The sequence below is a fragment of the Ostrinia furnacalis genome, unplaced genomic scaffold, assembly GCF_004193835.3.
Source record: "Ostrinia furnacalis isolate ACB-3 unplaced genomic scaffold, ASM419383v2 OfSCF0932, whole genome shotgun sequence".
NCBI lineage: Eukaryota > Metazoa > Arthropoda > Insecta > Lepidoptera > Crambidae > Ostrinia > Ostrinia furnacalis.
Genome location: NW_021131171.1, coordinates 1,140,942 through 1,154,565, shown reverse-complemented (window position 1 = coordinate 1,154,565; position 13,624 = coordinate 1,140,942). Strand labels below are relative to the sequence as shown.

The following is a 13,624-nucleotide window of genomic DNA, read 5'->3' as shown; positions in this document are numbered from 1 at the left end:
ATTGGGCTTTCAAATAACACCAATATTGTTGGGGTACCATGATTGAGTCAGAAGAAAATCTTTAAAGTTCGCGTCGCGGAAGGTGCGGTTTATTTGATGTTGAGTTAACACTGAATCAATCTAATTAATACAAATTATTTAATTACAAAGCTACAAAAATAGCATAATTTTAATAAAATGAAAACTAGCTCGGTTTTCAGGGCTAGAACGAATTATTTTTAAGAAGTTGTGATTAATGGAGTCAACTAAATAGATACCCAAATATAATGTAGGTACCTAAACATAACATTGCATCATCAAAGGACAAAATCACATACATAAACGATAGTGTTTCACTAAGACATACTAAATATTCGCAGGAAACGCGACCAGCGGTCTCACACATTTTCACACTCAAAACAAACCTGAAGCCATCAAACAACACACATAAACCTCGACCGAACCGCGTTCACAATAAAGCACCTAATCAATATTCAGCGTGGGCGTAAGCCACAACAATCGAAACGCTACCTTAACGTCATTGCAATAAAACAGTCACCCGTTCGTCGATAACGAATCAGCTGTGCATTCGCGCGCGCGCATCAGTTTGGTCCTGTACCTTCCAGCGTGCAAGCGTGATAAATGACATTTCGCGGAAAAATAAAACTGTCAAGTTTCCCGCCAAATTGGTTTGCGGCGCAAAAGAAAAAATCGACGTGCCAGTAACCAGTGAGTTTTTTTTATTATTATTAAAACCTTTTTAGTGTACGTAGAGTGTAGACAAAAGAAAACTTTCCCGCCAAATTTTTTCGCGGCGCAGAAGAAGGAATCAACGTGCCAGTGACACAGTGAATTTTTGTTTTAATTATTAGAACCTTTTTAATGTAAACAAATCGACGAAAGACAATATTAACGCTTTGTTTAAGTGCTTTTCTTTGTTAGAGTTTTACATAAAAAAAACACGTGCACAGGAGTCAATGATTACATCATTTTTTCTAACCCAATTTTGGTGTTCTATCCCATCTTTGTTTATTCTTTAGCCTAATTTATTTATAATTAATAGACTTGCCCCATATTCGGTTTAGATTTTAACTTTTTCAAATATAAATAGTTCAGGGCCGTGTGTCTTGCAACCTGGATGTAAAATCAAAGATGGCGGTGCTGTAATTTCAAGTTGGAACATGTTCGTTCTCTTTATCAACCCAAGGTCGTTGCTGGAAAAGCTGTTTTTTCAGCAAGTATTGTGAAAACGCGAGCGAATGACGTCAGTCACGTCATTGATAAGGGTAGGTAGGCACATAGGCCTTTCTGAAATCCAATGAGATTGATTACTTTATTGACCTTGATACAAATCAATGGACTTAGAGATAGTTAAATGAACAAATAAATATCCTTGGACATTTTACACCGCGCCGCTAGCCCCAAACTAAGCAAAGCTTGTACTATGGGCAGTGCCGTAACTAGGGCGGTGCCAGCGGTGCCCAGGCACAGGGCGCAGACCCTGGAGGAGCGCAGAAATGACCAGACCAAGCATTTTTCAAGGGCGCAGATTTGAAAGCTCGCACCGGGCGCATAAAAGGCTAGTTACGGCACTGACTATGGGTACTAGACAACGGATATAAACATACTTAAATACTTTTTTTTGTAAATAAAAGCTTTTACACAATCTGATATCGGCTTTTATAATTATAAATAAATAAATCTTTATTAATTTTCTTCACAAGTAAGTTTCCAATTACATGTACTAACAATAAAACGCATTTTTAAATTACACGAGTTACGTAAGTAAGATCTCTTACCATGTTTTCTGTCGTAGTCAATAGGATTATTAAGGGTTCTCATGACAATCCAGGAATGCAGGATCCCACAAAACTGGACCGTAGTGTGAACACATAAGTGTGTATTTGAAGTGCGAACGGATTCGAATTCCGAATCCGATCGGTTCTGTTTTTCGCGAGACACCGCAAACTGGAAGTTCGTGTAAGTAAATGTTAGATATTTAAACACGTATACTGCAACGGAACCCTGCAAAAAATAGTTCCTGCAAAAAACAGGATTTCTCCGTGGAAAATAGCCTTTAAATGAAAATGCACACAAATAGGATGTTTACTAATGCCAGAGAAATGCATCGCATTCCATTACGTCAGTCGCATCGACCTGTTACACTAATTTCATTGTAAATTAGTTGTTTAAAGGCCAACTGAGTAAGACTAAATGAATTTTAATGTCTGGACCGGAGTAAGGATCGAACTAAATGTACCTATTTGGTGAAATTAGTTTCCACACATTATGGTCCTTTGATGATTAACTATTTTGATGGCTTGAACCCCGTCACGTCATGGATATCTTAGACTTTGAAGGTTTTCTTTCTTTAGCTATCATGGAGACGCTACATAGTTACTGTATGGATTTTTCTTTTAGTTGGTTATCTACTTTTGGCGGGAAACTCATCACGAATTGTTAAATGTTGGAAGAGTAAACCCAACAAAAGCACCGTTGTTAAACTGGAGATAAGTATTAGAGTCAGATTATGTTATGATTGAAACAACCAGTCCTCTCTCTGGGTCGATGAGACCGTACAGGATTTTGTTTCTACTAATCGATTGTTATTGATGAGTATCTTTCCACAGACAATTTTCATAACATTCACGTAGTTACGTGTAATGCAAATGTTTCACGCTATTTAATCGTCCATAATAATTGACTTTTCTCATAGTAGAGGCCTCCTTAGACTACAGTTTCAACCCGTTTGATTTATAGCTGAACGGAAGGTGACTGTACGTAAACATCAGTACCTCTAGCATGAACAACTTTCGTCTTCGAATCGTTTGCGTATTCGACAAAATTCGATACTCGACCTTCGAATTAAAACGATAACGTGACAATTTTGATTCTCAAAATAAGTTTCATGCAACTATTCCTCATACTAAGTTCACTTTACGACACGTTCACAAGGGCGCCCGGGCGCTGTTGTAGTTTTTGTACTAAATCATTTGATGGTGATTCGAATACGCAAACGATTCGAACTCGAAAGTTTTTCGTGCTAGCCGTACAGGCCTCTCCAACCGATGTAGTTAGTGGAAACTGCAGGCCAATCCTCTATTTTCTTCTGATAGATTAGAGATAGAGTCGTGCTCCTGCAATGGAGATTAATGACTTGATGATGCTCAAATTAAGGAGCAACAGGAACCTATACATGTCCTGATGATGCCCAAATGAAGAAGCAACAGGAATTCACCCCTATTCCGTTAGACAACTAACTTATTGTCCAAGATAGTTTTGTAACATACGATTTTAATTATCACATCTAATGATTCGGCGTACATGACATATGGCAATGACTTAAGAGTCAACGACCTATTTCAGCTGGGATCATTAGAAGATGCGTTTGCGCAACGAAATAGTGATGTTAAAATGTCACCTGTCGATGTTCTTTTTCGGTAGTTGGCTTTCAAAGTGCGTTGACCCCTGGTCTGTTACAATGAGGAACAATTACTTTCTAAAAACAATACTACTTACTTATGGTCCTACTAGCGGCCGCCCGCGACTTCGTACGCGTGGGTCCCGTTTTACACCCTTCATCTATCTTACGCGGTTTAGATTTTTTCATACAAATGTTTTTCCCGCTAACTCCCGTTCCCGTGGGGATTTTGCAATATCCTGTTGTAACTAAGCTTTAAGTTTACTAAGGTGCATGCCAAATTTCAAACGTCTAACTTAAGCGGTTTAGATTTTTCATACAAAAGGATTTTCCCGCTAATTCCCGTTCCCGTGGGAATTCCTAAGTATACTATAACCTGCCCAGGAGTATGAAGAATAATTGTGCCAAGTTTTGTTAAGATCCGTCGAGTAGTTTTTGTTTCTATAAGGAACATACAGACAGACAGACAAAAATTTTACTGATTGCATTTTTGGCATCAGTATCGATCACTAATCACCCCCTGATAGTTATTTTGAAAATATTTCATGTACAGAATTGACCTGTCTACAGATTTATTATTAAGTATAGAATAGATGTCCCCTAGATGGGGCAGAGGGCGTCCACAACATGCCGATGCCGATGTCTTGCCGATCTTATTCGCCTCGTTCTTCTTCGTCTAAAAACAATAGGGTAATTTAAATTGTTTAAAAATCTACTAATTTACAATATTAGTAGGCCAAATCTTCCATTTGCCTCTGGTAAATTAAAGAAATGGCAAGTGCAGTGGCAAAATGACCTGTGATGATGATGAGCTAATATTACCACACTTTTAATAGACAGTGTTTTAAAAAATATATACAGGGTGTTAGGTATATGGGTATATGAGCCGACACTAGCCCATGTTAACATGGGCATATAAATGGTATGGTGAAGTCAGAAATTTGATATCATCATTTTAATTTTTTTAATTTACATACAAAATTAATTTTATAAAATCCGATTTGTATGAAAAATAAAATAATTAAAATGAAGATATCAATTTTCTGACTTCACCATACCATTTATATAACCATGTTAACATGGGCTAGTGTCGGCTCATATGCCCATTTACCTAACACCCTGTACCTATATCGTTTGTAAAAAACGTATGTCTTGATTTCGAATTTCAATACTAAGTATAGGATGTGGGTTAGCGTCCTAGAGAAACGCAAGAAACTAATTCATCGACACATTTTCAAGACAATTAAACTGTCTTGTAAACAACAATCATTTCCAAAAACTCGATAGTTACATCACTATTCCCGAAAATGATGCCTCAGACGGACACTGAGCGATATAATGATGACATGCACCGTGTGCTTCACTTACCACTCCGGACAATGGCTCAATCATTTTGTCTGCAGATGGAAAAAACCAGACGGTGAAAATAATTTCCATTGGTTTGTAGAGTTCATAAAGAACTTTGAAATATGAAACACAAAATAGCAATTTCCCTGAATGCCAAAAAAACTCAACATAGGCAATTTTTCTTCCTAAGGCACCTGTCCACCCACCATCACCATCTACCCAAGCCCTGTTGCCCATGATGAAAGGCTAACAAAACCAATCGACCTAAAGTGCTTATCGAAGCAAGAGACCTGATATGATCCTATTAAATCAAGTTAATTCATGCCTAAATCCTATTTCAATGGGAATTATAAAGACTTTCCCAGTCGAAACCAAAGACTTTCCATGAATACAGGATAAAAATAAGAGCTACATAAGATTGAAAAAGTTACAATTGCCAAAAAAATAACAGTTTTTTACACGTTCGAGAAACGTAAAGTGTTTTGTCCCTTTTAACATTCCAAAAAGGAAACCAATCATTCTCAGATAACCGTTGGAACAGTCAACTAATCATCAAGTAAGTGGGTTTTAAGTGATTTTACAAATTCCTTTGTGTCTCACTCGCAGTCAGGGTTCCTTTAAGCTTTGTTTTCTTAATGGAACAACTTATTTATGTGTTAATGTGTGACTCCATATCGCTACACCTAAATTTAAAGGTTTTTAAGCAAATTAAACTCCTAGCAGAATCTTAGTTCTACGTAAGTAAACGCAGCGCAATGCACGTCACGTTTTTCTAATCACAACATTTTTTAAAGCTGCTTTTTTAAAAGCTTTTAATATGTAAAGCTGTAAGTTTTCCAGATAGTTGTAATTGTTGTAAAGTAAAATCAATCAATTTGTGCTATATTCATGAGTAGGTACTAAACATTTTTCATTAATTTTAATTAAAGTTTATGTTTTGCTTGGTTATCGAACATTTGGACTAACGCTTTCGTTTTTACGCGTTGTTTTTTAACACTTCACTTTTGTTGAAAGGGTGATAGGGGAAATAAGATGTTAATGTCATAGAATATTAAGTAGTTTATCTTCATAAAAATTTGGATAAGTATTTTTTACTGAATAATTTCTTCTTCATATTTACCTAATATTTATCTGTCTATAATTTATTGTAACTCTACATTGCGAAAAATTGTGAAAATGTCACATAATGACATGTCTCAGCCATAGGACGTCCACATAATGAGAACAATAGTGTCCAAAATCAAAAAAATAGCAATAGTGTCAAAAAAAATAACTTGATGATTTTGTGCCTATATCGTTTGATAATAACACTATCTTAAATTCATTTTTTAATTAGTAATCATATATATTGTGGTATAATTTGACCCCTCTATCATACGTATTCCCATAAAATTTGAGGTTTTCGTTCACTGGACGACTGATTGCTTCCACGCGTACGAAATACAATCAATAAGATGCGATGGGTGTCAAGTACGTATGTGTGACAAATTGATAAGATTGCTCTGAATTTGGATCAATAACGAGATGATATGACAATAATAAACATATCTAATATACAGCTATGTAGTTGCCTATTTACTTGAATCGCGGGGTCGATAGAAACTCAACTTGATCATTTTAGCAGGGTCTCTACATCTTATGTAAATGACTAGATCGCAGTTAATTCATGGGGATTAAAGTTAGTTTTAAAAGTTTCAGTACACTATGTAATGTTCTAAATGAGAATCGAACGTCATTGCAAGGATAAACATCGTAAATCACTTTTGGGCAATTTTACTTTAAAAAGTTGTTATTAAAAAAAAGCGCAATTTTTGTTCCAAAAACCGTTTTCATATAGGTATCCGAATTATAACTTATTTTTTTCAGAGAGACCATTTTTAGGATTTAAAATGACTATGTTTTCATAAGTGCAACTTTGCCTAAAATGTTCTAAAGTGCTATGGTCTCTACATACAGTCTGAACATTCTAATAAACGAGATTGTTAAGTATACAAATACTATACCCAAAAAATTAAGCATTCTTCTTACATCAAGTAAGTAAGAAGGTACCTGACATACTCAAGCTTCGAAACCGAGACAGTAAAGTGACTCTATAACTCTTAACCTAGTAGTAAAAAAAACTACGCAACGGATTTTGATGCGGTTTTTTTAATAGATAGAGTGATTCAAGAGGAAGCTTTTTAAGTATAAGGCCTCAGCCTCGAACTTAGCGGGCAGCGGGGCGGCGGCGGCGGCGGCGCGGGAGCGGCAGGATCTTATGCGTAAAATCAAATGGACCGGTTCTCGAAAACAGCGGCGCGGCAGCGGGGCGGCAGCGGGCAACGAGCGGGCAGCGGCGAGGGAGCGGGCATCGAGCGGGGAGCGCACTCCTTCTTTTGCCCACAATAAATCGAGGGTTAGGAATAAATTTGAATCGAAATAAAATTGTCGCCGTTGTTCAGACATTTCGTTTGCGAATAAAAACAAATATCTCGACAACACAACCCCGAACACAACACTTCGCCGCTAAAGCGCCGCCGCGCGAGCTGCCCGCTTGTTTCGAGAACGGGTCTGCGTTGCCCGCCCCGCTCCCGCGCCGCCGCCGCTCCCGCCCCGCTGCCCGCTAAGTTCGAGGCTGAGGCCTTATACATTGTACCTGTGCGTAGCAGGGGCGGGTCGCTAGTGTTTGTGTATTTAGAGCTATTTATCCGTAAGTGTATAATGTACTAATATTAAAATTTATCGTTTATTTAAATTGAAAGAGTTAAAGAATGAATTTGCAACAATCAGATAATCTTGACTTTATCTGATTTATAGACTTTCTATTTCGCAAATTCACAATAATAAGATAAGCTTTGATAATAGATTAATTTTGGCGCGTATTTTTTTGCGATAATTTTGACATATAAATAATATTTTTATTTCACTTTACTTTTAAAACACCCATTAGAATAGATACAACATACAGATAGGCTTTACTCATAGTAAAAATACGACTTAATTGGGTTATAAAAGGTAGTGCATTACTAGGCACTAGGGATACGATAGCATATTATATCAATCTATGTAAAAAACTGTGGCATCTGTTATGTACAAATGGGATATTTACTACAAAAATTAGTCTGACAGCTATCGCCTGCACCAAAGACTGTTGCTAAGCGAAATGATGCACTTTCAACGCTCGCACTTCATAGAAAATGAAAACAATTTTCCTTGCAGTATTGACCGTAATGCAGCGCGCATGCGCGAGTCATACCCGACTAAATCCGAAAGACAACAACCGTGATATCAAACTTCACGTTTCCATAATCCACTAGCACCATTTTAAATCTGACAGCGACCATACAATTTGTCAGGTTAACGTAAACTTGACAATCAGTTGTTGCTACAATCAGTCATAGTGCGTTGTTTACATTGCACTAATGCATTTTCTGAAGTTTTACATTTATTTCAACGCGTGATTATTTAAATTTTGTTGTTGGTGTTCAGTGTTTATTAGAGCATTTAGTGATTTTATGACATTTGTACGAGTTTACTGAGAAAGGTAAGCAAGTGTTTGTATATAGTTACCATAGTAGGCAATTTACCTTGACGACTTATGAGTTTGCTATTAATATTATGTCGATCAATTTCAATGCATTAGTCGAATGCAATTAATATACTACCTGTAGCGTTTATAAATAAAAATACTGGCTATATTTAATTTGTGTAAAACCAATGTACTTTAGTTAAAAATTAAGCAGATTATTTAGCAGATTTTGAAGCTGAAGTATGCATTAAATACTATTTCAGTTTTTAAATTATCTTGACAATTACAGCTTTACGTTTATACGATTACGAGAATTTTTCGTGCTTAGGGTCCAGAATCGGTACATTTGTCTGATTCCTTTTAATGGGTCAATGACACCATAGTAGACCCATAGCGCATGACTTCAAAGCATGGTGAGCAGGTGCATTACGGGAAGGTCAATCGATTGCCTTTCACGATTTCTCGGATTCCAATCTATTTAAATCGATTTTGTGCCCATTCCATACGGAATATTTATGGTCCCTAGTTACGGTACATTCCTAACTTAGGCTGAGTTGCATCACCTTAACTTTAACCATAACCGGTACTTTTGTATGCAGTTTGACAGACTTAGGCTGGGTTGCACCATCTTAATTTAACTTTGACAAACCTTAAAAATCTGTCAAACTCCATACAAAATACACCGGTTATCGTTAAAGTTACGGTCAAAGTTAGGTGGTGCAACTCAGGCCTAAAGTTCAAATAAGATGGTGCAACCCAGGGTTAAAAATTACAAATAGCTGTCTTTTACGCCCGTATTCACAAACATTACTATGAGGTCTCACAGTGCGCGTGGACGCACAGGGTCACACACGAAGTAATCACAGAACTCTATTCAACGCTGTGCGTTCGATTTGCTGCTTCACTTATGCAAGCATCGTTTGTGAATACGGGTGTTAGAATCTAGAGTGCGATCGTTCAATGAGGGCTATCGTTTTAGTGCTCACCAGTTAGCGCCACTGTAGAGTAAGGTCCTGTCACTTGCTAGTAGCGAAGACAGTGGCACCAACTGGTGAGCGCGAAAGTGGTAGGAGGACTATCGCATTTGCACTCATCAAGATGGCGCCACTGTAGAGTAAGGTCCTGTCAATCGCCAGGGATGCCATCTGTTAAGTATAAAAACGATAGCCCTCATTACCATTGCCTTATTATTACGTAATAATCATAAAGACTGGCGCTGTCACAGCCTATAAACAGTAGATAATAAATAAATTGTCGGCCGTTTGGTGTAGTGGTTCAGAACGGACTACTATGCCGAGAGGTCCCGGGTTCGATTCCCGGCCGGGCAGAAATTGAAATGATGAATTTTAATTTCTGTGACGGTCTGGGTGGCTTCTATGTATTATAGGTATGCATGTATTTACAAAAAAAAAAAAGAATTTAAGTATGTTTATATGCGTTGTCTAGTACCCATAGTAAGTGCAAGCTTTGGGTTTGCTTAGTTTGGGGCTAGCGGCGCGCAGTGTAAAATGTCCAAGGGTTTATTTATTTATTTAAATATACAAACAAAAAACTGACATTGCAATGAATAGTAGGTAATGATAATTACCATGACACATTTTTAGGTAAAGATGTGTCGTTATCAACAAATTATTTACAAACCCACCTGCGTATTTCATATGCACCTGCCGTAGAGAAAGTCCAATTTAACTAGTTAGTAACCAAATAGTAAGTACGCGTCCATAAATTTCGATAATTGCGTGGTCGCTCCTTAAAATGTGGTTACAGTTGTACACCTTTTCGAAGTTCATTTGACCTATTGTATGAATTATTGCATACTTTTAAATTAGATTGACTAATGTCACCAGGGTTGACAACTTAAGCTAAGTTGCACCATCTTACTTTGACTTTAACAATCGTCAAAAATCTATCAAACTCCATAAAAAATACACCGTTTATCGTTATAACTACGGTTAAAGTTAAATGGTGCAACTCAGTCTTTGTTGTAAATTGTAAACTGGAGGAGGTTCTGGATTTGCTTGGTAGGTGGCACAAAACATAAAGTCAATTCAGTTTTTGTACCTATTTGATTTGTTCCTACTTTCCAACCAAAGGCGTCTATTAAGTAGAGTGTATAAAAAAGACTTTATTCTTCTTACATCTCAACAACCTAAACAGTCATTGCTTTTATTTACCTCTAAATGTTATACTAATCTAATTCATTCATACCTTAGACAGGCAAAAATTATATTATAACGGACTTATAGCCAACAATCTACTAGCATGTAAAAGTTTGTTAAATACGCGAGAGATAAAAAAAGCTCTTAAACTTTTAAAGTACCGCTCGCTCGCTGTACCGTTCCAAAAATATTTGTTTTATGACAACCTCAGTATTATAAACCTGTTTCTAAGCCAGTTTACACAATATCAGAGGGCCAACATGCCCTTAGGGTCAACGTACGATTGAGCTGTATAAAAAGCTCCATCATCAAAAACAAACGAAAACGTGGCTTGTACGTACTTTAGTGACATCTTAAGAATAGAGTCGCTTCCAGACCACACGCATATATTTTATTTTAGGGAGAAATAGGACTTTCCAAGTTGTAATTGGCAAACTTAAATCGATCAAAACTGGATCAATTTCGTTAATATTTCTGTCCAGTGATTGCTTTATATTGAAATTCATACAATCAAAAAGTCTTGATAGGCATGTGCTTTATTATTATTTTGAAGTTTCACTTAGTAATACGCAAGTATGACACTATTGTTCGGATGACGATGACCGATAAAAATGTTTACATCATCAATGCGCATTTTGTTAACGTGATCAAGACAGTGCACTACTCTGTGACACAATTTTTAATCTGATCAGCTCGGGACTATTCCCACCTCTCGTTTCCACCGCTGCAACTCTTGTGTAGCCAGATTCTACAGCTTGACCGCCATTAAAAACCCAACCAGTGAAAGTCTTTGTCCCGGGGGAAAGTTAAACTGTCATGATCATCTCACATACTTACTCGTCGTATACCTACAACTTACAAGTCTTTACAAAACAGATACATAATATAATATTGTAAACCATCCATCCTAGTCAGCGAGTCACCTTGATTGGATTGGACGCATTCACCTAGGATGCAAATGCACTAGAACCGACGACATTCCATTATCACCCACAGCCACAGCTAGCCGTCCTGAATGCATAATCTTGCAAGATTGTTTTTCTAGAGCTGGATACAAAACGCTTTGATGTAGTTTAGTACCTATATAATATCTATCATCTACATATACATACCTACAACACAGAACAGAAATCTGTGGTAGACAATATTCGTTGTCTAGTACTCATAAGTCGACAAGTTTACCGTAATTTTCAAGAACATGTAAGCTAAGTGAACGTCAACATAAAGCTATCGGTTTTTAAATGGGAGATTACTTGCCAATAACCAACCCTAAAATGAAATCTAAATGTCCGAAGTTTTTAATAATAAGTTCATAAGTAGCGTAGGAATAGGAGCGGATTTTGTTAACAAAAGTGCCCTAGAAATATAAGTATCGACCGATGCGCGCGCGCTTGTTAGCTAAGCGTTGATTGTGAAGCTAGTATCATTATTTGCTTTGATAACATTGTTGAGCTTCGTATTTACGTAGTTTACTACAGAGTGAGTAGGATAAATAAGCTAGTGGTTGCTGTAAATAATTATCCCGCCAGAATCATTTTTTCATGTTAAATTTTTCTATGACGATTATGGTTCACACCGTAAAAGAATTATCAAATCTCATGTAGCTTCTAACTCCACTTCGTGATAAACTCTACACCTTTGTCAAAATATTATGTGGCATGGCCTTTACTTTTTTATCATCTAATAAACTTGATTAAAGCATACAATATCCTGTAACGAAACTAAAAAAAATTATTCTCTGATTTTCCAATTTACTTGTCAAATCGGTGTCCCAAAACTTAATGTGAAAATTTTAATTATTATCGAAAACTATTTATCGACAAATGAATGCTCGCACAATGCAATAAAGCGGGAATGCGCCGGATTTGAATTCGTTAACAGACGTGCGTGGAGGGGTGTAGTAAGTGCAATATCGATCTTGCATAGCGCGTGCGCGTGTAGTATTGATTTTGCGAGTTCCCGAAGGATCATTTCGGGACTGCTATATCGCGGATTGTAGAAATATGAAATATACATTAATGAGATTTAGATATTTCTATTTAGTAAGCCGTGTGGTGACGGCAGAGTAGAATACATTTGTCACCGACCCCTACTCTTCCCGCGGGTGTCGTAAGAGGCGACTGAGGGACTACACATCAAACAGAGAACGGGCAGCAGCGCTCTCTGAAAAACACCAATCTTATAAACTGCGATCTCCAACCCGCCTGCCAAGCGTGGGGATTATGGCAAAACCCTCCACTATAGTGGAGGAGGCTCATAGTCCAGCAGTGGACTGTAAAGGGCTGTTGATGATGATAAGTTATTTACAAAAACCATTTAATAACGTTTATACCGTTGGCTGTTATAGTTACAGTTGGCTATTATACAAGCTTTAAAATACAAGTAAAGATATTTTTAATGTAATTAAATACGTATTCCCATGGTCCTCTGTCCATTGAACTCGTAATCTTGCTCTACATTCTCTCTTCTTTAATATCTAATCATAAAAGCGCTCTGGAAAGGGCCTAGGTACTGAATAAAAAAAGCTTTGACCAAGCTTTCACCCTAAATATACAGATTTATGCAATAACACAGATCTACGCAGGAACCGAACCCGCTAACAGATGTGCGTGAGGGGCGAACGAGTCCTTTCCCGGGACTCAAACTATCTCCATGCCATCAAAATCGCTTCAGTGGTTTAGGCGTGAAAGCAAGACAGACAGACAGACAGATTTAAATATTATATTTTATACTTTCACCTATAAATAATTTGAATTTACCCACAGTACATTTTACCCGCTAACAGATGTGCGTGAGGGGTGAACGAAAGACAATATCGATCTTCCGCAGCGCGTACGCACAGTCATACTGGTATTGATTTAGCGCTGACGAGGGTGGGAATAAGTTCTGGACTTCCACACCGCAGACTGTAGAAAATATTTACTTAATACCTATGTATTGACCATATTTAAAAAAAACACCCTTGGACTTCAACGAACATTTAAAAAAAAGAATTGGTAAAATTGGCCCAGGCTTTGCCCAGTTATGCGCTTACCAACACATTTTGCAATTCATTTTATAGAAGACTAGCTTTCCGCCCGCGGCGTGGAATTTTGTCTGTCACAGAAAAACTTTATCGCGCGTTTCCCTGTTTCAAAAACCGGAATAAAAACTATCCTATGTCCTTTCCCGGGACTCAAACTATTTCCATGCCAAATTTCATCAAAATCG

The 13,624-nt window shown here is 37.3% G+C and overlaps 1 protein-coding gene across 2 annotated transcripts in view; it reads left to right on the top strand.

Annotated features, from left to right (window-relative positions):
- The first annotated feature begins 560 nt into the window (after window positions 1–560).
- The window catches only part of LOC114350651 (uncharacterized), a 51,750-nt gene continuing 38,686 nt past the window's right edge, over window positions 561–13,624 (top strand). The window contains exon 1 of one of the 2 annotated variants that reach the window (XM_028301519.1): window positions 561–708. The gene's annotated coding sequence lies outside the window, so the exon portion shown is untranslated. Of the gene's footprint in view, window positions 709–8,117; window positions 8,271–13,624 lie in introns of those variants that run through there. The other variant, XM_028301520.1, reaches the window with a different exon arrangement.